Genomic DNA, 25,495 nt, shown 5'->3' with positions numbered 1-25,495 from the left:
TTTTGCACACTTTCATCCAGTCTGGATTACTTACTTTTATTGGCCCCTGGTTACAGGAAATGCCCTACAGCGTTGTCTGCCTCAGCAACATCTAGCATAATTAAAAAAAAAAAAAAATCAAAAATGGCAAAACATCTGAAGAATAAAAAAAACTTTCAGGTTTACTTATGTCCAATATAATTTCTAATAGGACATCATTCCATCAAGATCAGCAATAATTAAGGGGTATTAATCTGTCCTCTTTCCATCTTTATTTCACAAACAGTACTCAGACAGCAGGAAGTGATTACAAAGTCTGGGAGACTTACTGTTCAGAGGAGATCAAAAGCTAACATGTACCTGTTACTAATACACAAAAAGCTTGCTGGATCCTTACCTCCATAAACATTTCTCCATAAAATCCCATTCAGATCTTAAGTATTTCACAAGTGAAATCTCAATTTTGCAATATCTAAACAGTGCAGCATTTTTACCTGATGCCAAAGGCACTAGTGCAGTAGGCTTACAACTCACTAGACTTTATCTGCATTTCTTCCTAGCAGTTTCATTTAAGTGCAGGTTAAGTTCAAAGTGCTACTACAATAACTAAAAAGAAGAGACCTCACTTTTAAATGTAGTCCTAATCTCAAAAACTGTCTTGTAATGTTCTTATTTATCCACTCTGCTGAGAGAACATGAGAGAAACAGGAGAGAAAAGAATGGAAATAAATACAAGTAATTGCCCAAGCACTGGAACTAATCAAGCCTGATTTCCTGCAGGTTCACATCACATGCTTGCGAGTAATGATTGCAGCTTTTCCTTTGACTGTAAATGTAAAAAGGCTCTATCTCAAGTCCGTTCTTGTGTGCAGTTATGTGTGAACTTGCACAGCAGCCTTTCTCTTACACTGTATCACTTGTAGAAACTTCATTACTTCTGATACCTGTATTGATTTATTAGATTCAACTGGGTTCAGCCAAAGAATTCAGAAGTTGTGGAGGAACGTGAATAAGCATGAGCTCAAAAGGAGCCCAAACATTCTTCAGTTTTTAGTGGACTTTCTTAAGTAATAATGAAGAAAGTATGATTAAATCATATTGCTACAGTTAAAACTGCTTCCTCGGATGATTCCTTACCTCAGTTTCCCACATTAAATTTAAAGTCTTAGGTTTTCCAGTGTACATTCTTCAGTTTCTCTTCAGCTCCACATTCAGTCGAGCAGATTTTGAATTCAGGACAAATTACAGGAGGAGTTCCAAAACTCAAGTGTAGTATTCAGCCTCATTCAGATAAGCCCATCACCTAAGGAAATTAAAGACAACTTTACAATAATATCAGTAATTGCTGCCATCCGTTTGTTTCACTCGCTGCCGTCATCATTCACCTAGCTTTCCCTTGTCATCTCCAGAGCAATAACATAATGCCCTTTATTGAATATATGAGTCATCAGACTTTAAGAACTTGGATTCTTATTAGCAAAGAACTTCATTTTAAAGGAAAAAAAAAAAAACATTTAAAATCTCAAAGGCAGAAAAAGGGCTTAGCCTATCACTATTCTATATAAAATACCATAGGAAAGGTCTCATCTAATGATTCTTCTGAAGCATCAACAGCTTGCAACATGCACAATGATCCTTTGTCTATTCTATTTATTTGCTATTTGCTCCCTGCTGCTTTGTTGGAAGAGACATTTGCTATCACTGTCTTTTCATGGGTTTCATTCTACACTCTACTAGAACTCACCACTCACCAATTCTACATTTGAAACAGAACAAATGCTGCCACGGTGAACTACCAAATGCTTAATGTCTCTCTCAAGTTTTCTGCATTTAAGGAATAGTTTTTGCTGTGTTTCTATTTGTTCAAAGAGAAATGAAACTAACTCGAACACACAGTGAGGCTGGGGGGAAAAGCTTACAAAGCATATAGATTTCAGAACCATCCAACTTCACTAGCACAAAATATAACAAAAAAATCAGAAAATATGTTTCAATGTTTCCCTTGTTGTTTTAGATTCCTGTGGAAAATGCTCCTTAATTTTAGCAATACCAGGAACTAGGATGCTCCCTTTCACTTACTACTTACACAAACCACAGAGCAGGATACACCAGGCAAGTATCTGAGCCCTTCAGTCTTGTTTTTGTAATGTAATAGCATCAGAGCAAACTTAGCTAATTAGATTGTCCAGCTCCAACTGCTGGAGCATGTTCAAGACTACCCAGCAAGTGTACTGCAAACAGACAAGAGGTAATGAAGGAAGGGAGCAAGGACAGAAGGGGTTACAGACAGCCAGGTACATGGTGAAGGAAGAGAAAGACAAATACTTCAGTAGTCTGTTTGGTAGGTGGTGCGATCATATACCTACTTGCTCAGCCAGGAAAAGCAAGAAGAGTTAGCATTTCTGAGTGAAAGGGAACTGCTACCTGATGCATCCTTTTCATTCTGCATCAGAGCAGAGGTCTTAGCTGGAAATAAAGAGAGCAGTTGTTGTAAAATTTCCTTGATGTATATAAAATAGCAAACAACATGCCTTTCAGTCATCTCAGTGTCAGCAAGTCTCACAGGACATGGTGTTTCTAACTGTCCTAGATGAAATACAAGCATAGACTTTCAAATTTACTTAGATAAAAATCAAAATACTTTCTGAACTTCAGGCTTACATGTAACAACTTGAATATTTAAAACCCATAATTGCAAAGCCTAAAAATCAAGCACATAGAATTCTAAAAGATGATGGGACATCTCAGTACATTTTAGTCTCAGTATTTTTTAGATTGTTTTTGAACCCTTTTGGCTCAAGCAACTGTACATTTCACTGACTTCTCTTTTAAGTTCAGTGGTACATTGTCCCCAATCTTTTGCAACTGGTAAAGAACTGCTTCTAAGTGTCCCAAGTACTCTCCCTCAACAGCTTGTTCTTCTTTCAGTAGTGATTTCTTCAATCCATTTTGTCTGCTTTTATTTCACTAAAGCCATGTCAAATCAGTGGAGACCAATTCTGGAGGACTACATGGGAGCAGACAATGAAAGAAATTTGTATACCATCATTCTTAGATTCAAAGCCTTGAATCTAACGTCCTAAATCACATATTCTTCTCCTCCAGCTTAGATTACAAAACTAAAAGGAATAACTATTATCACTTTGTTTTACATCATACTTAGCATAGGTAGTTTAATTCCCTTTGTAATTTGGCAAATCCTTGCAAATTATTTGAGCTTACACACAGTCCTCCAAGGCAAAGGAAAATCCAACAAGTGATATGCTGTCAAACAGTTAATTACCTCCAAAATCATAATTTCTATCTTCAGTTCAACTTTCTTATTATCAACTGAATTATCTTCAATTGTTTCAGCTCCCAGAGCTCCCACTCATCTTGCTGTAGCACAGTTTGAAGAGACTTGTTCTGACAAATATTTGCTTTCCATTTAACATGTTGTAATTTACTCTCCTCTTGCTCTTCTTTTGACAAGCCAAATTAATCCAATGTGTTAATTTGCTTGCTGTAAGGCCAGTTTTTCAAACATCAGCTAAGCCTCCTAACTTTTTGTTTGTTTGTTTGTTTGTTTAAAAACAAAACAAAACAAAACACTCTTACTTAAAGTTGGAACCATCTGGGCTCTTGTCAGCAAGGGAAACTACAGAATGTGCAGCAGTGGCTTGGTGAAGGTTCACCTGAAATTCAAAGAGCAGATTCTCTGATGGAACTGCAGGTCTACACAGATCAGCATTCAAGCAAGAATCTTTTCCTTTTCAAGAGTTTTCACACCATCTCATACACACGCACACACACACACAAAACAAAAAAACAAAACAAAAAAAACCCACCTTAAAACTCCCTCATACACCTCAGCTTTTCAGTCTGAGATGACTGTCAATAGCTCTGCTAACTCTACTCTACAAATGGACTCTTTTGCTTCGTAATTCCTATGGGCTATCTCCGAGCTTTTTTCTGAGCCTGCCTTATTTTTTTTTTAAGAAAAAAAAAAAATCTCTTGTGAAAGTAAACAAAAAAATCCAAGATATTATACATGCAATAGTGGAGCCCAGCTCTTTCCTGCTTGTAGAGGCAATGGAAATAGAGTGCACAAAGAATGAACATCGTGAACATCTGTAAAAGTATCTGTACTTCATGGAATAATTAACAAGTGTCATGGTCATTGACTCCCTTTCTTGCCTTGAATTTCTCAGGATCTGTGAACCTCAGGGCATAACTAAAATAACACATTCATTGATTATGCCCTTTTGAATTGAGTTCATTAACTAGAATTAATATACAATGCAGACTTCCGCAAGACCATTATCTAGAGGTAACAGAGTCCTGTCACTTGGCGTCACCTCACCCCACCTCTCTTCCCCTTTATTCTTCCCTCTTCTGTAACTACATGCATGTTCTGGAGAAACTGAGACATTAAATTATGCTTCTCTTGAAAGTTGATCCTGCTGCCTCCAAACACTTATCTTTTCTTGAAAGAAATAATTTTGGTTCCATTCACAGATGGCCCTGATCCTGAAGTTTCCTGAGCACACACAATTTTCTGACTGAAACCAGAAAGATGCCTCCTCTTTTCAATGCACAAGAATGAATGCAATGCAGCACTGTATCCAAGGTAGCTTCACATTAACTCCGTTTTAGGTAGAAGTCCAGCTGTAGCAATATAAAGACTAGATAAATCAGTCTGAGCTGAGGTTCAGACTGTGGTAGTGAGATTGCTCAGAGCATCACAGTTATCCAGCTTAAAACCAGCTCAGGAATCTTTACAATACCTTGCAGTCAATTCTGTGACCACAGCGTATGCATTCCCTTCTAGACATACAAGGAATTTCTTATTACAGTGGTTTAGGGAATAGACTACTAACCAGCCCCTTATGTCTTACAGATTGCTACAACATGCAAAAGTCATGCAAAAAACAACTTTTGGTGGTGATCCACATGGGTTGGCATGCTTCAAGTTTTATTTGAATCTCAGAATCTACTGAATCTGACACCTGAAAAGCAAATATAATAAAAAATGCAGGATTTTATCTATTTCGCTTTACAGCTGTGCAGAGCTACATATTTCATATGATTTACACAGCAAAACCACTCATCAGCCCAGGTCATTTAAAAGGTCTTCAAGTATTGGACCAAGTTTCTAAAAAAAGCTTTGCTAAGTTGAGACCATAAAGAAATTTGAATGCAGTATATATATGATTCGTGGTTTACTTGTGAATATTTTGTGTAGTTCTAGTTACTACCAACAAGTGGTGCAGGATAACATTTCATTTTACATAAACCAGATTCTGTAGAGATACGAAGAGTCAAATGTTCAAAGAATTTCTCTTACAAACAGATGAACTTGAAATTGTGCACACAGACTCCTCAGCCAATCTTTGTATATCAAACTGAATCAGTAAATGTCTGATATACAAATATAACTTCTGCTAGTGTAAAAAGAATAGTAAAATAAAAGGTCCAAATGCAAATTTGGCCTATGCCCAAGCAAATGATTCCATATGTTCAGCTGACCAGTGAAAATGGAAAAAGCAAACATTTTCATAGTTAACTAACATGCTAGCTTTGAAAAGCTTGCCCAAAGACTAGTCTTGAGAACTGGATGAAAAACAGATCATGAAATTTTGGGCTCCAAACATATGAGTACAAAATCAGCAGACAAATTTGTACACAACTGCTCACCTGAATACCGGACCATTATGACAAATATCCCTTGCATCTGTTGAATCCTAGTGGTAAATTTCCGCAAGATTTTGAATTTTACCTTGTTAGCAAAAATAATAGCAAAGTGTCCTTCCCCAAACTCTTTGCTGCTCCTATATAAATGTAATATGCCCATAGATGCCAACTTTGCATTTTTGTACAACTGAGAAAGCAGTAACCTGTAGTTTAATGGGTCAGGAAATGAGGGCAAGAAAATCCTCATACACTTCTCAAGGAATAAGTTTCTTCTCTCTCAAATGACAGATCTATTTCAGTAGGTTTGTAAAACATTGGTGGTATCTGCCTTGGGCTGGGAGAGGGCACCAGTACATCAGATTATAAGAAAGAAAGATAGTCAGCTTTGTAAAAAATCATGAGCAGTAGACCAATTACCCTAATTTCAACCACATCTCGGATAGATAGGAACAAGATTCCACAACCTCTCTGGACAACCCGTGCCTGTGCACTGTCATCCACACCATTTATAAAAATAAAAAATTTAAAAAGTGTTTCCTGATGTTCAGATAGACCTTCTTGTATTTCAGTTTGTGCCCATTGCCTCTTTTCTTATCACTGGTCACCACAGAAAAGAGCCTGGTTCCATCTTCTTCACACCACCCTTTCAGGTATATATATACATTGGTAAGATCCCCCCAGCCTTCTCTTTATGCTAAGCAGTCTCTTATTTACCAACTCTGCATCTTCATATTTTGGTTGTTTTACCAAGGACGCAGCAACACAAGATGTTTAATGAGACACCACCTAGAACTTACCCCCCGTAAAAACAACAGAAATGCAGCTTTTGAATACTCCAGCATTACAGTTTACCTCCAAAAGGAGCTGGTGTCTTTTCTTAATGATTTGGTTCATATGTACCACACTGCTCCTCTAGTCAGAAGCTTTGGCAAGGTACACGGGGATGATTTAAAAGTTACCTTCCTCGGCCTCCTTTGCTAGGAGTGAGCTGTCTCCCTTTGATAAGGGGCAGAGTGGAAAGCAGTAAACAGGAACCTCTTAAATTCACCTCAGCAGGAGCTGGTAGAGGTCAAGAATCACAGTCCTGCTACTACTAAAGCCCTTCAATTACTGTCCAATGTGTGGACATATATAGCATATGTGTGAAGTGATTTAGTGGTTGCTCTGTTTTGCCTACCAAGTCACTGTTCTATATTTAACACCTTACTGTATAAAACACTTTGGGATACCTCAAGTATGACAGGCTCCATGTAAAATTAAATTCTACCTTAAATCTTCCTGGAAAAGCACCCCGCTCCCCAGTTCTTAGAGTACTAATTTTCCTCTCATTGCTCAAATCCTCCTGTAGGCAAATACATTTTAATGGTTCAGAAGAGAGACCTGTGGTTCCTTCCTTTGCACCAAGGATTTGACTGTACTGCTTACTTTGACATGTTTGGTCTCCACCTGCATTTCACATAGTTACACTGTTCAGCTGCAGCAAATTACTCGGCTGCCAGTCAAAACCCCAAATAAATGAAGTTATGGTTTGGCATCAAGATAAGTGGTGAACATAAAAAAACTGTGACAGTGTGCAGAAACACTATCCCTTCAACCAGCTACAGTAAAAAAGAAACTGGCCTTGAAAATATCCTGAAATATTCTGGACTGACAATCACGTTTGTCTAATAAAATATTTGTCTTTTTGCCCAAAATAGCCTCTAAAATAACTGAGGAATAAGAGCTGCCTTTATACCTAGTTGCTGGAAACCAAATTGAGCCCACTTGGTGGGGCCAGTCCAAAGACTGTAGCAGGCAATAAGAGGCTGTTAACTGCCCTGGACTTCGACTTACTTTCTTGATTGCTTTTAAGTGCTGACAGTGCAGTGATGTTTTATTCTCATTTTTATTTGTGCTGTAATATCATTCACAGTTCTTCCCTTGTCCCAGTTCAGCATCCTTGCATCTTTTTCATCTAAGCTTTCACTGATGTTATCCATCTGCACTTGTTTGTATCCAGCTGGCCCTTGATAACTGCAGCTGCCCACCCTGGATGAGTCAGCAACTCATCAGTTACATACTGCTCTTTTTCAGATTACTTTTCCAAGTATCCATGTGGTTATTTAGGTTAATACCACTATACCTAAACCAGAGCATTCAAATTTTGTATACCGTTATACAGAAGAAGGACAGAAGATCAGGTAGTATAAACTAGCATAGTTCCTTAGAAAACAATGGGTTTCTACCAGGCAGTGTCTGACCTCTTCAAGAGGTAAGAACCTCTAAGGGGTAATAAAGGTCTTCAGCATCCTAGAAAACAGTTTTAAAAAAAATGCTATTGCAGCTAGAAGAAACAACAGGAAAAGAGGCACTGAGTGAAAAGAAGTACAGGAGGAAAGAACACTTCTCCGTAGGCCTTCAAAAAAGCTAACACTTCTGGAAAACCTTCTGCTGATTAGTGCAGCTCCTTACAAAGAAGACTTGGCCTTCTTGGCGTTCATCTCTTATTTAAAGGAATCTCATTAAAGTGAGAAGCTTTCCTGCCAGTTACCACACAACCCAAAGTATATTTTTCTGAAATTATTATAGCAGAGTCCAGACCCTTCCTCTTCTTGGAGATTCACATTTTGCCTACCATCTGCCGTTAATAGAAGAAAGGTCTTTGTTTGTTTTTAATGAAAACGGAGACTTGATATAGTCCTCTAAAATGAATACTTTGTCTAGGAATATATTTTACAACAAGAACAATATTAATATCTAGGAAAATATTTTCCAGTATCTCCCAGTGACTGGAAAACTTCAAAACATATGTACTAAAACCCCAGAGCTCCAGCATTTGTCTAGGTAATGATTTTTGCCTTCAACATTTCGTAAGGGGAAAACTTACTTCTGTTCATTATTTTAAATTGGAGAGGTCTCTGTCTCACATTAAGGGTGGCTGTTATTGCATTCCTATTAATCTCTTTCCATATGCCACTGCCAACATTAATTCTTCATTCCTTCTCCTGGCCCTCTTTTTCACTATTTAACATTCATGTGGACTCTTGTGTCGGCATTAAACATGGACACAAAACACACACACACAAAATGATTCTCTAGATTTTCTTTTTTCTAATCTGAGCTATTAGGGCAGACTCACGTCATGCAGAAGCCTCAAGCTAGCTAGAAGAGGTCACTCAGCCACCTTAAACTCCTATGTAAGTCCGGCACAAGTACCACACGCTATAGATCTGTCACTATAGCCTAGATTTGAAAGTTCTTCATCTTCACAATAGCCACCAGCTGGTTAAGGGAAATCAACATATGGGCAACTAAGACCTCTTGGAAATCTATTACATGTAAGCTAAATGACTGATAAGTCCTTTTTTTCCCCCTAATTTACTACAGAAGCAGGACCTATTTTATTACTGTCTGTACATATGTGCTTCCTTAATAAGTTTTGATCTCCTCACCCAATTTTAACCAAAATTTGGCAGATGAATAGAGATCTGCAAGATAACTAGATTCTTGCAAATTTTGTAACATAGGCGGTAAAGTAAAGGAGAAAGACCAAGTGTCCTGAAAGAAGAGCTGCAATATCACCTCACAGGGAAAGGAGTCTTAAAACCTCCCATCCACTGGCAAAGCTTCAGTTCAAGCATCTTCTTAGCCTCCAAAATCAGTCACCAGTGAGACAAAAAATTTGTTAGAACACCAGGCTTGTGATGCTTGCAGAACTACTTAATTAATGATAAATTCACAGACAGAACGACTGGTGAGCCAGTTTTCCTGTGGTTGTGAGTCATGTTTATCCTCAAGCATTTGGCTGCATGTCCCTGATACAGAGTATGCTTCAAGGTAAACACTATGCTGAAATCTTACTGTATCCCTATTTATATATATATGTTCTTACATATACATAAATCTCCCTTTTTCGTTTCTACTTACAGGCTTAGTTATAACCTCCTCACAGAGAAAAACAACAGCCTACTTTAAGGAAAAAAATCACTAAACTAAAAGCGGTGTGGTTGTTTAATGCAGATCCAGATGCAGATTTTAGAAACCCTCTAATTGGATTCTGGGGCACACCACTAATTTTAAATATACTTTAGTTACTTTTTTTATTTACTGTATCATATCCTTTAGTCACTGTATGCGTTGATTGTACAGTGTAGTTTATAATGGGAGTTTATAAAACTTACTACATTGGTTTTCAAAATCATATTGAATCATCCTTCCTGAAAGAATTAGAATCATCAGTCTGCTTTTTCTTTAGAATTATAATGAAGATACTTGAATTACTGTTTGCATTTTAAAAACCCAAAAAGTTAACACTTGGATTTTAGTCACTATGGGGGAGGACTTAATTTCAGTGAATGTCTGTAATCTTAAAAAATGAAGATACAGGAGACCACATCAAGAGAATAGAATGCAAAAGTAACTCAACATATAATAGATTGTGCTGGGCTTTCCTGATCATCACCACTGAAGAATATAATTTTAGTGCTTTCAATAACCATATTTCTCAAGTGTTGTTAAAAGGAGCATTCAACTCTTCCCTACAATGTAGCTACTGCATGAGGAAAAAGTATTATATTCCAGGCTAAATCCAGTGTAAAGCTGGAACCATCTCCCACAGTCATATTTGGAAAGCTCAGGAATGAGCTGAAAAAGAGGAGTGTCTGCTGCCTAGTGAGGTATCTGTCTGCTTTTCTCCTGAACAGCTGTGTTTCGTCTATGTAGCTGAATAATAGATAACAGAAGTCACTGTCCACTTAATTTAGCTCATCACTGCTGAATAGGAATGACTCTATACAAGTCTACTTCTCATACACTGCAAGTGACTCCCCAGAACTCTGCCTATGAATTTGTGTTCCTTCACATTTCTCCTGAATTTACCACCCAACAAAAAGAAAGGACAAGGCTCTCCTCTTTACTGTCATTTTCACAAAACCTGCACGTTAGGTTCTGTTGATAAAAGACAGGCACAATTATTTTCTTACAATGTCCACATCGTTTCAGCATCTTTCTGCATCCTCATAGCACATGCGGCGAGGCCAAATCTTGTTTATGACACAGACAACAGCTATAAACAACTCAAGTACTGCAGTCAAATGCTCAAAGGTCATAAACTTATACTTCATCACTCATCTTCAGCCACTCTGTTTGTCCTGAAACTTTCTTCATTGGAAGATTAGACACTATTTTTAGCAGACTAAGTGAAAATATAGCTTAACTCCTTTAACAACAACACAAACATAAAAAAAGGCCCAGTGGAGGCCTTCTAATTGAACAATGCTATGAAGATTTCTTTCTCTATTTTCCACTCTATTCTAAAGCCTTGATTTAAGTTGTTTCTTCTTTAGATAGCAACGTCCACATTAAATTTTGTCTAATCCAATGTATCTAATGTTGTTTCTTTTCCATGGGAGAAATCTATGTGTTTAAGAAATAATTTTTTTAATTGCATCAACACACACACACACACAAAAAAATCACAACAACAAGAGACTCTCCCTCACATGCACTACCTGGGTGAACTTCTGTTCTCGTTTCTCTCAACCACCTCTATGGATTTCAAGGCAACTGTCTGAATTTGGCTGAGAACAGAATTTAGGATCCAAGACTGAGGTTTCCTTAGCTATTTACACAAACTAAAATACACTTCTCTGAGCTGTGATGTGCTTCCCATTTTTCCCCCATGCATACAAATAAATGATACCTACTTTGAGATACTGAAGAAGAAAAGAAAAATCTCCCTCGGTCATTGAATTAGAGATCTACATGAGGTACAAGTTAGGTTTTCCCATTAGGGCTTTTATTTACTCCCAGGCATATGCCATCTCAGCAGGCCACCACAGACTAGACAGAAACATGAACTCCCTACTATCATACTGTTGATGTTGGCTGTCAGGCTACCATGAAACCAGCTCCACAGGAAAGTCTAATATTTGAACTTTTCACTCTTATTTCATTTTATTAGACAGCAGTGAAGGTTAGCTTTGTAAAAAAAGGCTGAGCTAAAAACTTGAAATGCTGTCAGTTGGAATGTAGCATTTTTACCCCACTCCTTATTAGGAAATGGCCTTTCCAAACAGACCTAGTTTTTTTTAAAATGATTATTTCTGATGGATAATTCTAAACTTGCTGAACACACAGGTAGAGGTCTGTGTCTTTTAGGGTGAAGTTGTAAGCATAAAAAGACTCCACACAGGACAAATATCAGCATATTTTTCTGGACTTTGCTGTAATTCACACTGAATGCACGACTGAAGTGCAGAGCTGGCACTAAGTTTTGGAGACTTGTATGGCAGTGGGAACTCAACTCCACTCCTCTGAACACTGGCTGGAAGAACCTAACCTACATACAATGTTGTTCATACGATGACATAATGTGTTCACTAAAGAGACGTACACAGGTGCCCTGAAAGAAGGCCCCCTTTCGGAAGTAATGAAGAAAAATGAATATTCATAACTACAGTTTTGGACACTAGAAAGAAAGTTTACAACCAAGCTCTTTACTGTATTTCAAAATAGGCATCTAAAATCAGAAGTCACTTTTGATAATCTTGGGAGAGATGCTTAATGTTTCTACAATACGGTTTAACCTAAGCACTTAGTATATTTTAGTGGAGCAATGATACAAACCGCACACAAAGAAACACTTCCTAAATGAAATCTACAGAGATTCTGTATTGACTACTCAGGCAAATGTTAAATAAGAGCCTGAACAGAAATTTGTATTAAATACTAGCGGTACTGACCGTAGATAGATAAGTAAGATTATATCTAATGCTTCTCAGAAGTTTTCCTTGGGCATCTTTTACGCCCTATGCTACAGCAAAATAATGGAAGTGTGTAAAGAACCTGAAGTATATACACTTCCATCTAAGTGCTCTTATTTTTTAAGATTCTCAAGTGCTTTGAGGGGCAGGCCTAACCTAGTTCCCATGCACATCATTTGAACTCAATGCCAAATACAGACTCACTCGGCGTAAAGACAGGAAGTGAGAAAAATGATTTAAATGTTAACCATTTTAAAAGATGTTTTCTTAAAGACACAATTTTGATTTTGAGATCAAACAAAAGAAACAGAATTCCAGATCTGTGCCTAGCAGCTGGCACTTGCAAGATCTGAAAATACAAAGCTAGATCTGCAGATAATATTGCCAAAAATGGGACTAGTAAAGTTATAAAGTTAAACATACGCTGTTGCGTATAGAATAGGAGTGTATGTGTGTATGTGTTCTAGACTGGAAGCTCAAAACTACAGCACAGAATCAAGATCACTATGTGTAAAACCAACAGCTTTTGTACCTGTTCTTCCTTTAAAGGCAGGCTAAATATGTTTGCTTCTCAACGTAGAAAGCCACCTGTAGCTTCAGGTACCTGATATACATTGATGACTTCATAAATCTGTTGGTTCTGAACTCTTCTCAAATCACAGAGCCTTTAAACATTTTCATCCATTTTTTATATCCTGTCATTAAACTGTTCATTACCAAATCCGTTGTGATTACTTTAAGAGTGAAGAGTAGAAGGCAGAACTGTCAACTGACCTGTGTTCCCTGAGGTAGGAAATGCACAGCAACAAGACTGCAGGAAGGGACTAAATCCAGAAAAGCACTAACAGACTTTATGCTCTGATGTAGGTGTTTCAAGACTGAGCTGCCTGTAATGATAAGCAGAAGGATTTTCCTTCAGCTTTCTAGATGAAGGAAAGCAAGATGAATACAATTAACATGTGTTTACACTTACAAATATCCCAGGAGCAAAAATACAGAAAAAAATAACCAATTAAGTCTTACTGACTTGAAATCTTGTCCTAGTGACTTTGTGTCTAAAACAGGGGCTCCGAATTGATCATATATATATATATATATATATATATATTTTTTTTTTCAAAAAAGAGTTGGATTTTTTTTCAGTTTCAATTCTGGTTAAAGCTTGCTCTTAGACTAAAATTCTAACTTAGGGTTACAATTTAGTGAGAAGGAGCTGCAATGAAAATGCAAATACAAACCTGTCCGTAAGTGATATATTTTAATATTCTTATACAGACAGACACAGACACAGATTTCTAGGTTGGAAGAGACCTCAAGATCATCGAGTCCAACCTCTGACCTAACACTAAGTACTCCACTAAACCATATCACTAAGGACTACATCTAAACGTCTTTTAAAGACCTCCAGGGATGGTGACTCCACCACTTCCCTGGGCAGCCCATTCCAATGCTTAATAACCCTTTCGGTAAAGAAGTACTTCCTAACATCCAACCTAAAACTCCCCTGTCGCAACTTTCGCCCATTCCCCCTCGTCCTGTCACCAGGCACGTGGGAGAATAGACCAACCCCCACCTCTCTACAGCCTCCTTTAAGGTAACTGTAGAGAGTGATAAGGTCGCCCCTGAGCCTCCTCTTCTCCAGGCTGAACAATCCCAGCTCCCTCAGCTGCTCCTCGTAAGACTTGTTCTCCAGACCCCTCACCAGCTTGGTCGCCCTTCTCTGGACTCGCTCGAGCACCTCCATGTCCTTCTTGTAGCGAGGGGCCCAAAACTGAACACAGTACTCAAGGTGCGGCCTCACCAGAGCCGAGTACAGGGGGACAATCACTTCCCTAGACCTGCTGGCCACACTGCTTCTTATACAAGCCAGGATGCTGTTGGCCTTCTTGGCCACCTGAGCACACTGCTGGCTCATATTCAGCCGACTATCAACCAAGACTCCCAGGTCCTTCTCAGCCAGGCAGCTTTCCAGCCACTCATCTCCCAGCCTGTAGCTCTGCTTGGGGTTGTTGCGCCCCAGGTGCAGGACCCGGCACTTGGCCTTGTTGAACTTCATACAGTTGACCTCAGCCCATCGGTCCAGCCTATCCAGATCCTCCTGCAGAGCCTTCCTGCCCTCGAGCAGATCGACACACGCACTTAGCTTGGTGTCATCTGCAAACTTACTGAGGGTGCACTGGACGCCCTCATCCAGATCATCGATAAAGATATTAAAGAGGACCGGCCCCAGTACCGAGCCCTGGGGGACACCACTAGTGACCAGCCTCCAACCAGATTTGACTCCATTCACCACAACTCTCTGGGCCCGGCTATCCAGCCAGTTTCTAACCCAGCGAAGCGTACGCCAGTCCAAGCCCCGAGCAGTCAGTTTCTTGAGGAGAATGTTGTGGGGAACGGTGTCAAAAGCCTTAATACCTCGAAGTTCAGATAAAATTTACAGCTACCTTTCCAGGAAACTAGTTTTCATTATTTAAGAGCAAAGCTGGCCTGCCATTACTTCACATATAAGCACTACAACACGCTCTGCATTTTAAAATAGGATGTGTCAAATACTCGAAATAAAATCACAATGTTGGGTGCAATCCAAACTATGAAATGAAATTTACCACATTTACATTTAGTACTAAAACCATGACTTATGAAAATCCTGAGTTGAAAACACTGCTTTAGAAAAGTGGGCATTAATTGTAGCAGTCGGATTAGGGAGTCTTGGTAGGGCCTGCTTTTTGAAGATGAATGGTCCTAGTTTACACTGCTGTGACAGCAAGACCCTTATGCTGACTCACAACAGGCATCATTCAGGAAGATCTGACACAAGACTAAGGTTTTCTGGCTTACACCAAGCATATAAAGGGGTGCACACAAACTTATGGGGACAACCGTTGACTTATGTCAACCAAATGTCCATGCATAGGCCGGACATAAGCAGCCAGCTTGGTTTGCTAGTGTTAAATACCTCACAATTTCCTATTGAAATAAATACAGAAAGATATGGTGCCAATCCTTGAAAAAACTTTTTCTACAAATCAGAGTCTAACTTTATTCTCCACAGGAGCTAAAGTTTCTTCACTTGTCACCAAACTAGAGATTATTTAAAGTACCTAATGCCCAGTGTGAAAGTGATTCAGCTGCTTCTGCAAATTGTGCCTTTAAAGGCACTCAATTATCCAGTCAATTATCAGAACAAAAGATAGCATGTAACAAGAGTGATATTTTGTCTCATGTCTCTCTGTGAGGGTGGTTCCAAAAACAGCAACAGTGATGGCAGAAATTAATTTGGTCAAGATGGCGATAGTTTTCTGAAACTGGAAGAAGCCAAGAGAAGACAAAGGCATGTCTGATTACAATTCTGCCTGAAAAACTGCCAAATGTGTTACAAATCTTGTCCCTCAGGTTACTTATTCTGTAAAAATGGCAAAAAAAAGGCAAGTCAGATGCACTGCTTCTTTTTTATTGCTGCAGTCCCAAATCAAAACTTCCTTCTCTCTCTCTCTCCTTCTGTTCTCCCTCCTTCCTTTCTCCTCTACCTTGGTCAGCAGCTGTAGTGTAACCAGGATAAGCTCCCAAAGCCTTCATGTGCAACCAAGATTCTTCATTTTGCACTGGAAAAACAGTGTCTGCACTGATTAATGAGATATTAAAAAACTTACCTGGTGACTTTGTGTGCATGTGACTTTCCTGCTGCATCCTGTTCCAGCATTACACGGCAAGAGCCATCTCTTAGCAATTCACCACAACAGAAGACATTCCTGTCCCTGGGGGAGAGGCTACTTGAAAGCCCCTTTGCATGTCTGGACATGAAATGCTTTCACCCATTTTACAACCTTTTATGGAGAAAAGAAACAAATTGTTCAACAGTATAAACATCTACAGAAAATGTCACTTAGCAATATAACCTGTGAATTCTGTTTTTTTTAAGGAAGAGAATGCATGTTTTCAGATACAAAGGCTGTATTCAGTACAATACAGCAGTTTGACTACAGAAACTGATGACAGCATCTCTATAGGGGCAAGGGGAAGGCTATAATGAACCAGATCTAAATGAAAATTTCTCAAACAATGCCTATCTTTTATCATCTTTTGGCAAATGCGTAAGATTCTCTATGTGACTCCCAAGCTCACAAAAGCTCCAGCATATAGAACACAAGAGAGAACACAAATGTTCCAACAAATCTTAATTAGGTTTTACTATAAACATTCTGGATGAGGACACATCACACAATACTTAATTTTGCTGGTATGACAGTACTAACGAATGTCTTCAACAGAAAGCATGGCCTAATCATGATAAAAAACTGCACATCAGAGACAAATAATTGACAAACACACACAGATGATGGGGGTGTTTATTACAAGTAAATATTACCCTTAATTTACTAGCACAAAGAAAATGGAAATACAGAGAGGGATGACTTAACCTGTATCATAAAAAAGGCCCATGCCAGGGCCTCCAAATCAACTAAGATACCCAACATTAGGGTACCTCAACAACAAGAATATTCATCTTCCCATCAGAAGTTTATATGCATCCTGCTTATTCGAATGCTTCCTTCAGAAACCAGTCTGTATTCACAACCTCGTTAACAACATGGAGGTATACAAAGCCCTTCCCCCGCACTCCTACCCCCTGTTTTTTAACTCACAATCTTCTGCTTTCTGGGAAGTACTGAACCTGTGTGCTGCTGTTAGGCAGCACTGGGGTACAAAGAATTGGAAGTTGGTGCAAGTCATGTGTTTAGGCATAGAAGTGAAATGGAAGCAATCTGCATAAGCAAAGGGAAAGCTGTAGAGATGCAATATCATCACAAACTTTCAACTTAGTCAATTTTAGTGGCTTTGAAACTTCCATCAATACATGACATTAGGCAAATTTATAAAAAATCATTTTCTTTTCTCAACTCTCGCACACAAGAAGATTGCAAAACTTAATAACTTGGGAATAAGCAATGAAGCAGAGAATGCACTATTAAACTTGGCTTTCCTCAGAGACAAGATCTCCTGCTGTTTTATTCTTTTTCTTCTCTAATGGGAACATTCAAAACCGAATTGTATCAATTGAACACAGTCAGTGATTTAACTCTAGACTTTTTGCTCTATTCCTTGAACTGGTATAATTCCGCAATGCCAATCTCCATCTTTTAAGAAGACGACCCTTAAGGGTTAGTTTTTGCCAAGTCAATGCAAGTGCTCACCTCACCTCAGAACCAAAACTCAGAGAGGGCCAACAAAGAATCAAGAGCAGTCATCACAGGTGGAAAAAACATCCTTATACAGTCACAGAAGAGCAAACAGACACTTGGAAGATTCAGTCCAGTTCTCAACCAAACCTGTGTTTCTATCATGAAAATTGTTACTGTAACTTGAACCAATTTGAAGGCAGTCTCTGAAGGGAAGTCGGTGACTCAATTGGAATGGAACCACTGCTAGTCTTTCTGCCCTAGGGAGAGGGAGAAACATTTTTAAGTTCAAGCAAACACTACAAAACAGAGCGACTAATTTAACTGTTGCAAACATGCAACACACCAGTAGACTCACTTTAAAATACATTTAAAATTGAATCTAAACACAAAGAAAAAGTAGTTTAAGTATGGGAAATAAGCAATAATTTCTCTAAATGCATTGGGTAAATTGTAGCTTTGCCATATAAGAGGTAGAGCAAAGTGGTTCTACCTAAGGCCAAGCAGGGTTCAGTTTAAAGACAGGGTTGTTGACTTGAAGAAATGCTCCCTCCAGCCCATGTGTGATAGATTACTTCCCTCCCTGTCTAAGGTCTATGCAGGGGTGAAGAAAAAGCTGCACACATTCACCAATGTTACATGAGTAACGGTCTGCAGCTCCATGAAACTGTTCTACAGCTCGGTAAGGGGCTTCAGATTTCAGCTCAATGCAAGGAGTAGCCAGTGAAACAGACGTTTACATTTTGCTTCCAGGTTCAGAGTTGTCAGCATGGGGGAACAGCACATGCTGTTGAGTGCAGAGAGCTGAGTCAGCTACTACTTTCTGGACAAAACCCTTGTTGGAGATAAGAGACTCTATGCGTTCATTGTGGTACTGCAGAAGGGCAGGGTAACAAATTACTTCTGTCCTCAATCATATGTAGCATTACAACATTACCATTACAATTGCCAGGTGACATCTACTTCCACAGTAGTTTACTGCACAACAAGCAGTAGATTTCAACGAAATGAGGTGGATACTACATAGCCTGTGTATTTCATAGTAATATTTTGTAATAGGAGGGCCCTATACACTATACAGATGATGCAAATGAGTCTAATTAATATTCAACACTTCTAGAAGAAAATCAAACTGTTAAACCAAAGTACACAAATCTTTCCCAATACCTGCCATGATGCATGTGGTAGCCTCTCCTCTGTGTGTGTTTACAAGTACTGCTGCAAATGGGAAGGTACGTATTGCTGCATAACAAATAATTGCACCCCTTGGTTTCAAGACAAATTATAGCCATATGTTAGTCGCTGGCCTCCTGAATTGTTAATGGCATATACCAGAAGGCCAAAAGAGATGAAAATCACTTAGACATAGCAAAACTTAGAGATGGTCTTCATGTTTCTTTCAGTCTGCTGGATACTTCTCAGGCTATAAGAACATTCAAAGTGCAAAGCTTAGCCTCAGGACAACACAGATGTTCTGAACAACTTACAACACAGCATCCAGTTCTAATCAGTAATTAACTTATGTTCATCAGAAACCTACTTTAACATAGCAAAGATATATGAACACAGCTTTAACCATGTCTGAGGAAAGCAACAGATGGTTATTCACCTGAATTAGCACCATGGTTGGAGGTGCGAGCCAAAACTATGGCTGTATTGTGCAAGATACTGTATGTAAACAAGTGAAAAGAGACACTCCTGGACCTGCAAAACTTAGAGGTAAAATACACAGAAAAGAAAGAAAATGGAATTAGAGATGCACAGTTATAAGTGATCCAGTGCCAGGGAGTTGGCATAGGAATCTAGATCTCAATCCACATCCATCTGGTTTTCCAATTCCTGTTCCTCCAGAAGGGTGTCTTATCAGTAGACAAACCAAGCATGTTATTTTCTAATTTTTTTTTTCTTGGAAGAGAACAGTCATTGGAAGTTCATGTACACAGGTCACTGAATAAAAGCAAATTACACTGAGTTCAAGTGACTTTTCCTGAAATGTCGCAGCAGCTCATTCTCGGAAACTACTGATAACAGATTGACAGTGCAAGCGTCGGCAAGAACTGAGTGTATCAACAGTAAAAGAAGTACTGACCAACGTTTCATCACACCATCTAAAGGAAAGTGAGCCTCAAAAGGCCATACTAACTGCATGAGTCTTAATGTCCACAGACTAGTAGTGAAGGCGCCACTGTCACATTCTGGTTGCTTTTTGAAACCAGAGCTCCAAACTGTCAGAAATGATGAGAGGAACAATGATGTTAAGATCCATCACTATACAACTTTGGAGAGGAAAACAGCCCTTCTTCCCAGCTCAAATGACCTGGGGAAATTCTTTTAAAATTTTCACATATTTCAGGGGACAGAAGAAGATATGTTATTTGAGCAAGTGGTCTTCAGATGAAATGTGGACTCACATAGACAAAACTGAAACTATCTGGGCATTTCATGAAGCAGGCTTGATGTAACAATAAGGCAAATGCATTAGGTTGCTTCAGGATGCTGGTTGTGATATGGAGAGAACTGCATTTGCAGAGGTTCATTCAGATTTCAGCTCTGTTACTGTGCTACCCTGCTCTGCCTGGACCTCCCATTAAAGCTACTCAGACGAAGCAAGCACACAGAGTGACCAAAATGCCAAACACAAAGAAAAGTCTGCCCTAAATAAAACACTTCAGCATACTTCAACCGCTCACACTAACAAACCCAGATGTTCCCCCAGATTGGACCCTCACTGAGTACACCATCTTTCTATTCCTGTTTTAACTGTGGTTTACTACTTGGAACTGAGAAGAGGTCCGTTCTGAAGAATGTAGTCTTAAATGCATTTAAGTGTATGTTTCTGTTTGGAAAGAAAAGCTTCAGTAAATGAGGTGAGTCACATAATGGAAAAGCACTTATCAAATGGCTAAATTGATTAGACGGCAGCACGAAAGAGCAACACAGCTGAAAATACCCAAAATGCAGAGTAAATAGTAAACCTCTTTGGGCTGTTTGACATTGTGGTCTGCTTGTGGAGCCAGTTAATAAACCTAGGGGCTGGGAATGCATTATCCAAACTCTGACCCCAGCTAAGTATAATTATTTGAACAATACAAATTGGAAAGAGACTTAATCTAAAATAGTTTTGCATGAGATAAAAAAAGATTCATAGTTCATAAAGCACGTCCTCTATAATGAACAGGCATTGCTTTCTCAAAAGCACTATAATCAGCAGCTTCAAGTTGCTCAGCAGCTTTTTCATTCAAAGATGGTGCTATTTAACCTACTTGGCAGCATGCTACTTTTAAGCACAGCAATCTAAAGACATTATTACATTTATCTGCACCTTTCTTCTTTCCCATATGTCTGTACATCAACTGTTTCAATCACTTCAAGCATTTTTAGAACAATATTTCCAGCATGTAATAAAATTGAAGAATCCCTCTATTAACTTGGTATGGTTTCACAAATATATAGCTTATGTATAAAACAGTATTTATAGAAAATACAACATATTTTTCTACCTAGCCTCAACTCAAAATCACGTCAAAATTTTGTCATGCAATTGCATAGTAAAAAGGCATTTGCTTAAACGTTTTAAGAGAACCACTTAAAACACACTCAACTTGGTATGTTTAAAACTGCATTCTACGCTCATTAACAATTAACAAACTGCATTCTACTCTCATTAAAAATTTTATACCACTTTAACCCCATTAAATTCAGGACATTTATTCCACTAGTATGAAGTGATGGTGCCCACCTTTTTTTCAGTTTGAGTTTCAAGTTCCAGGCTGCTGAATGGTTCATTCCCAGGACCAAGTTATTTTAGGAAGAGGAAAAATCCAGTATGAGCAAAAGACAATGAGAAAGTCAGGCACTCAGTCCACAGAAATCACATGCAACCGCCTCAGTTGCCCTGTAACAGAGAAAAGATAGGATTAGAAAAAGCTAAAGAAATTATCTGCAGCTGTACACCTTTCCCCAAGGTAGCATCTAAACCACCTACAGGATATCCATTGAAACCGTTTCTCACAGTTCAGAAAATCTGCAGTGGTTTCATGCTCTTACAGTTTTTTATTTCCTCCTTTACTTCTGATGTTGCAGTGACACAATTCTGCACTGAAATCAAGTGTCTGCTCTCACATAAGCAGCAGCAATCTTTTCCTTGTTCCATGATGAGCTCTTTCAATCACAACAGTTATATCCTATAAAAAAGTGCAACCAAGTATTTCAACACCAGTTAAAGTCTATTGCTATGTTACCAGAGACAGACAAATTTATGGAAATGTTAGTCACAGAGAATAAGAAAAAAAAGTCTTGTCACAGAATATGACAAAGATATAATCTGTATCATTGCATCCCACTGTGGTTTAAACTTTCCACAGTACAAAGAATTAGAGTCCACACTGGAACAAGAATTCTTCTAGTTCCATTCAATAACATATGTCTCAGTACTCCATCCTCCTTGACAGATTCGTTGAGTCTACTTTGCAATGGAGTTAAGCACTCAGTTGTTGATCTTGTGCATATGAATATCTATGGATACTAAATATTGTCTTTGTCCTAAATCAGGAGACACAGTGACGTCAAGCTAATACTCAAAAGATCTCTCTGACCTCTGTACGAACAATTTCCTCTTTTACTTTCCCCCACTGCCCGCTGACATCAATGTATCTGAAGGCAAAGAAAGAAACATTTAAATATCACATATTAGCAAGCATTCTGCAGTCTGCTTTGACAAAAGGGCAGAGGTTGAGGGCCTAATGCTTGCTATAGTTTCCCACTGCAAGAAACTATTTATATATTTTAAAAGTTTGGGTTTGTTTTCATGTTGGTCAAAAGACAACAGTTCAGCCTGATGCATGTGATCTGAAGAATCAAAAAGAATCAGACTGAAGAATCAAGAAGGTAACTTCCTTATTTAGAAAATAAGAAATGGAACTTCCATGTTAAGTTTTGAATGAAAAACTGCTCTATCCAACAGCCCTACATGGAAAGCCACTTGAATCTGCAAGTGGGTTTCAAAAGGATTAGTTACCTTTCCAGCTTTTATATTCATTTCTTTATTGCTCTCAGAATCACCATAAATCAACAGATGGATGTCATCAACGTATGCAGTATGTAAAACATCATAAAAACCTAGCTAATTTTGCAAGGAAGGAGGTGCCAGAAGACTAATACATACAGCCAGGGACACAGTTCCGGTACATCAGGAATCAGTTCCAGGGCACCACTCCAGGCTGTTCTAACTCCAAATGAGTGCTGTAAAACAAGTAATACATCAACTGTTTAAAATGCTTATCAGCGTCTGAAGATTTGAGAAAGAACTGGAGAGTAAAATTTGCATATCACCTCATAACAATACCTTCTAATTTTGAGGGGGAAGCAATGACAAAGATTATTTGAGAATTGTAGCTTTTAGTGTTATGAAAAAAGGGCCTGGTATGATTCACTGCTACATGATTTATTGCCACACCTGGCAATATAGGGCTAGGGAATTTTATGGGCAAGGAAATGCCACTAGATGGTCTTATAATTAAAAAGAACAATGTATAGATAGTTTACACAATGTGACAATTTTCTTGGTGAACATTTACCTAAAACCTTGTGCAAGGAACACTGGGGAGACTACATTTGAAATTAAAAAACATATTCCTTTGGACCCTCACTGCTATGCTTTAAATCATCCTGAATAGTTCACGGAGACTAAGATAGGATTTTACATTCCCACTGCTCACCTCTATGAAATTATTAGAGGTAGAAAAGTTCTTTTTCAGAAATAGTAATGAGACCAAAGGTTTCTGAGTGTATGTGTCCATGGAGGCTGATTTGCTCCAGGAAGATGAAATGTTTCACATATTTTATAATTGCATCTTAAAGATGGAGGTTCAGAGGAAGTTAGCTACAGTGAGGGCGATACCTCCAAGTTAAGTCAAAAAAGCCAAGCTGAATTGTCCCAGTGGAACCTGCTTTGCACACAGCGCCTTCAAAACTCTGTCCCCAACTGTAATTGTTAAGTCCCTGAAAACATAGCTACAAGATCTTTAGAAAATCTAACTGAATGTGCCAGAAAACCACATGCCACTGCTTAGGATCCAGTGACATAAAGTAGAATTTGCTACCATCCAAGTGCAAATGCTATTTCCTTTGTCCTCTCGAATGAACCAAATTAAACAACAGAAACGTTCTCTGATCACCACTAATCTAACTAGCTATGAGTTTCTAGGTTTACCAATTGTTTTATTCTCACAGGACAGCTTCTCCTGAGCCATACTTATTATTAGAGACAAAAGCAGCTTGATCTTGCTGTAGAAAATAGATCTAGAAATTGAGTGTAACAATTAACATAATTAATGTAAACAACTAGATGTGTTAACTAAGACTTAACAGAAAATTTAAATGTATGAGAATGAAGACTATTTCAACTCCATTTTGCCTAGATACTTTGGGGGAAAGCAGATAATAGCAGAGTATTATTTAGATTTTTGAGCATCTTTTGCTGAAGTCCTTCTTGAAGAAAAGCTGGAAAAAAGAGGAAGCAAGTAAGAGGAGTGGCGCTTTTTTTTTTTTTTTAATGTGGTCAGAAGATAATAACAACATAGCAATTTTTTGTGCTCTTTAATTTATCTGTTAAAGACCTGAAATAAGATACTCAACCAATACTGTCATCCTTTATTATTTGGATGTGTAACATAAAATATGATTTCTGTTTAAAACAAGTCAGAGTAGCTTGGAACTGTGAAATAACCCTCCACTGTCAGCAGGAGGACAATTATCTGAAGACAAGGATGTATCATACCGAAGAACTGCCATAACACAATTCTAAATCAATTTATTTAATTAATTATGATATAAAAACCTAAGAACTACCTGGAGCAGATAAGCCCAAGCTAGTTAACTCCTTAAATATATAAATGAAAGAGGAAATACCTAAAGAGGGAAAATGGACTCCTGAGAAAGCTGAACAGGCTGACTGGGAGAGGCAGAGAGCAAAGAAACACAGTACTTACCTGATAAACTTGGAGAAGAAACAATTTTTTTCTTCAGAGGGGATGCAAAACCTTTACCTGTTTATGTTAATTCTCTGTTTCTTCAAAGAACTTTTCAGTATCTTGCTTAGCTTTCTGTGAAGAGTAACAACTCATCATGACACGATAACAATTTAATGCATTTAATTCAGCTTTTCTCTCTTCCTTTGAACACTTAAATAATCTGTTTCTAAAATCAATGTTATATTCCCCTGGGGAATTCCTTAGCCTGTTTGTCCTGAGAAGAGAGTCGCCCAAAAGAACAGATCACAAAAGAGTGGTTTCTAAAGGAAGGCACCCATTGAACTCTGGTTTATCCTTGGAAGGATAAGAAGGTCTGTTTCTGTGAGAAAAGACAGAGGATTCACCACTTCACATGTACAGAACTAAATCAACGCCAAAATAGTTTCTGCTATTACCTAAGCTTTTATTTTTAATGTTATTCTGCATATACATCTACCAGAGACAGCACAGCACTGCAAGGAATGAAGATGTGGGTTTTTTTTTTTCTATGTATAAGCTCAGTTACATCACTTGCCTTTGCTGCACTAGCTTTCCTTTGCTGTTCTCTGTCTTGGTAAGCAGGCATGTAGAAGCCAGGCAGAGAATTCTTGTCCTGAGTGTGCACAGGTTTGACAACATTGGGTTCTTAATCACTGTTGGGTCCTTTGGATGCTTCTGTAATGGCAGTTGTAATGGTGAAAGACACTGGCACCTTCAGAGCAATTTTATGTCTGTGCTTACGATCACTGCTTCTACAGAAGCATAGGCAGTGTTGGACCAACCTGATACTTCTGCTGTTGACAGAGGTGCTGTGAACTGTAAAGAACCTGAAACCAGAGTACTTATTAACAACATTAATTGTTTAGCCAAGACAGTGTTTTATCTGGACAGAAGTTGGCCCTTAAATTTTTGC

General features: G+C 38.4%; 1 long non-coding RNA gene across 4 annotated transcripts; it reads right to left on the bottom strand.

The window, feature by feature from the left end:
• Positions 1-2,349: 2,349 nt before the first annotated feature.
• On the bottom strand, positions 2,350-24,675 carry LOC121069900. Of its 4 annotated transcripts, XR_005819741.1 has the most exons (10): positions 24,562-24,675; positions 22,737-22,813; positions 22,168-22,225; positions 21,558-21,756; positions 21,312-21,467; positions 17,588-17,832; positions 16,046-16,219; positions 13,170-13,282; positions 3,577-3,653; positions 2,350-2,445 (listed from the first exon to the last, which is right to left on the bottom strand). It is a non-coding gene; the product is annotated as an uncharacterized LOC121069900 (long non-coding RNA). The 4 variants fall into 4 exon arrangements; XR_005819739.1 differs by lacking the exon at positions 2,350-2,445 and having other exon boundaries at positions 3,334-3,653; XR_005819740.1 differs by lacking the exons at positions 2,350-2,445; positions 22,168-22,225 and having other exon boundaries at positions 3,334-3,653.
• Positions 24,676-25,495: the final 820 nt, after the last annotated feature.

This window comes from Cygnus olor, chromosome 4, assembly GCF_009769625.2.
Source record: "Cygnus olor isolate bCygOlo1 chromosome 4, bCygOlo1.pri.v2, whole genome shotgun sequence".
In the NCBI taxonomy this organism is placed as follows: Eukaryota; Metazoa; Chordata; class Aves; order Anseriformes; family Anatidae; genus Cygnus; species Cygnus olor.
Note: the sequence above shows the minus strand (reverse complement) of the source record. Positions and strands in the feature narration are given on the sequence as shown.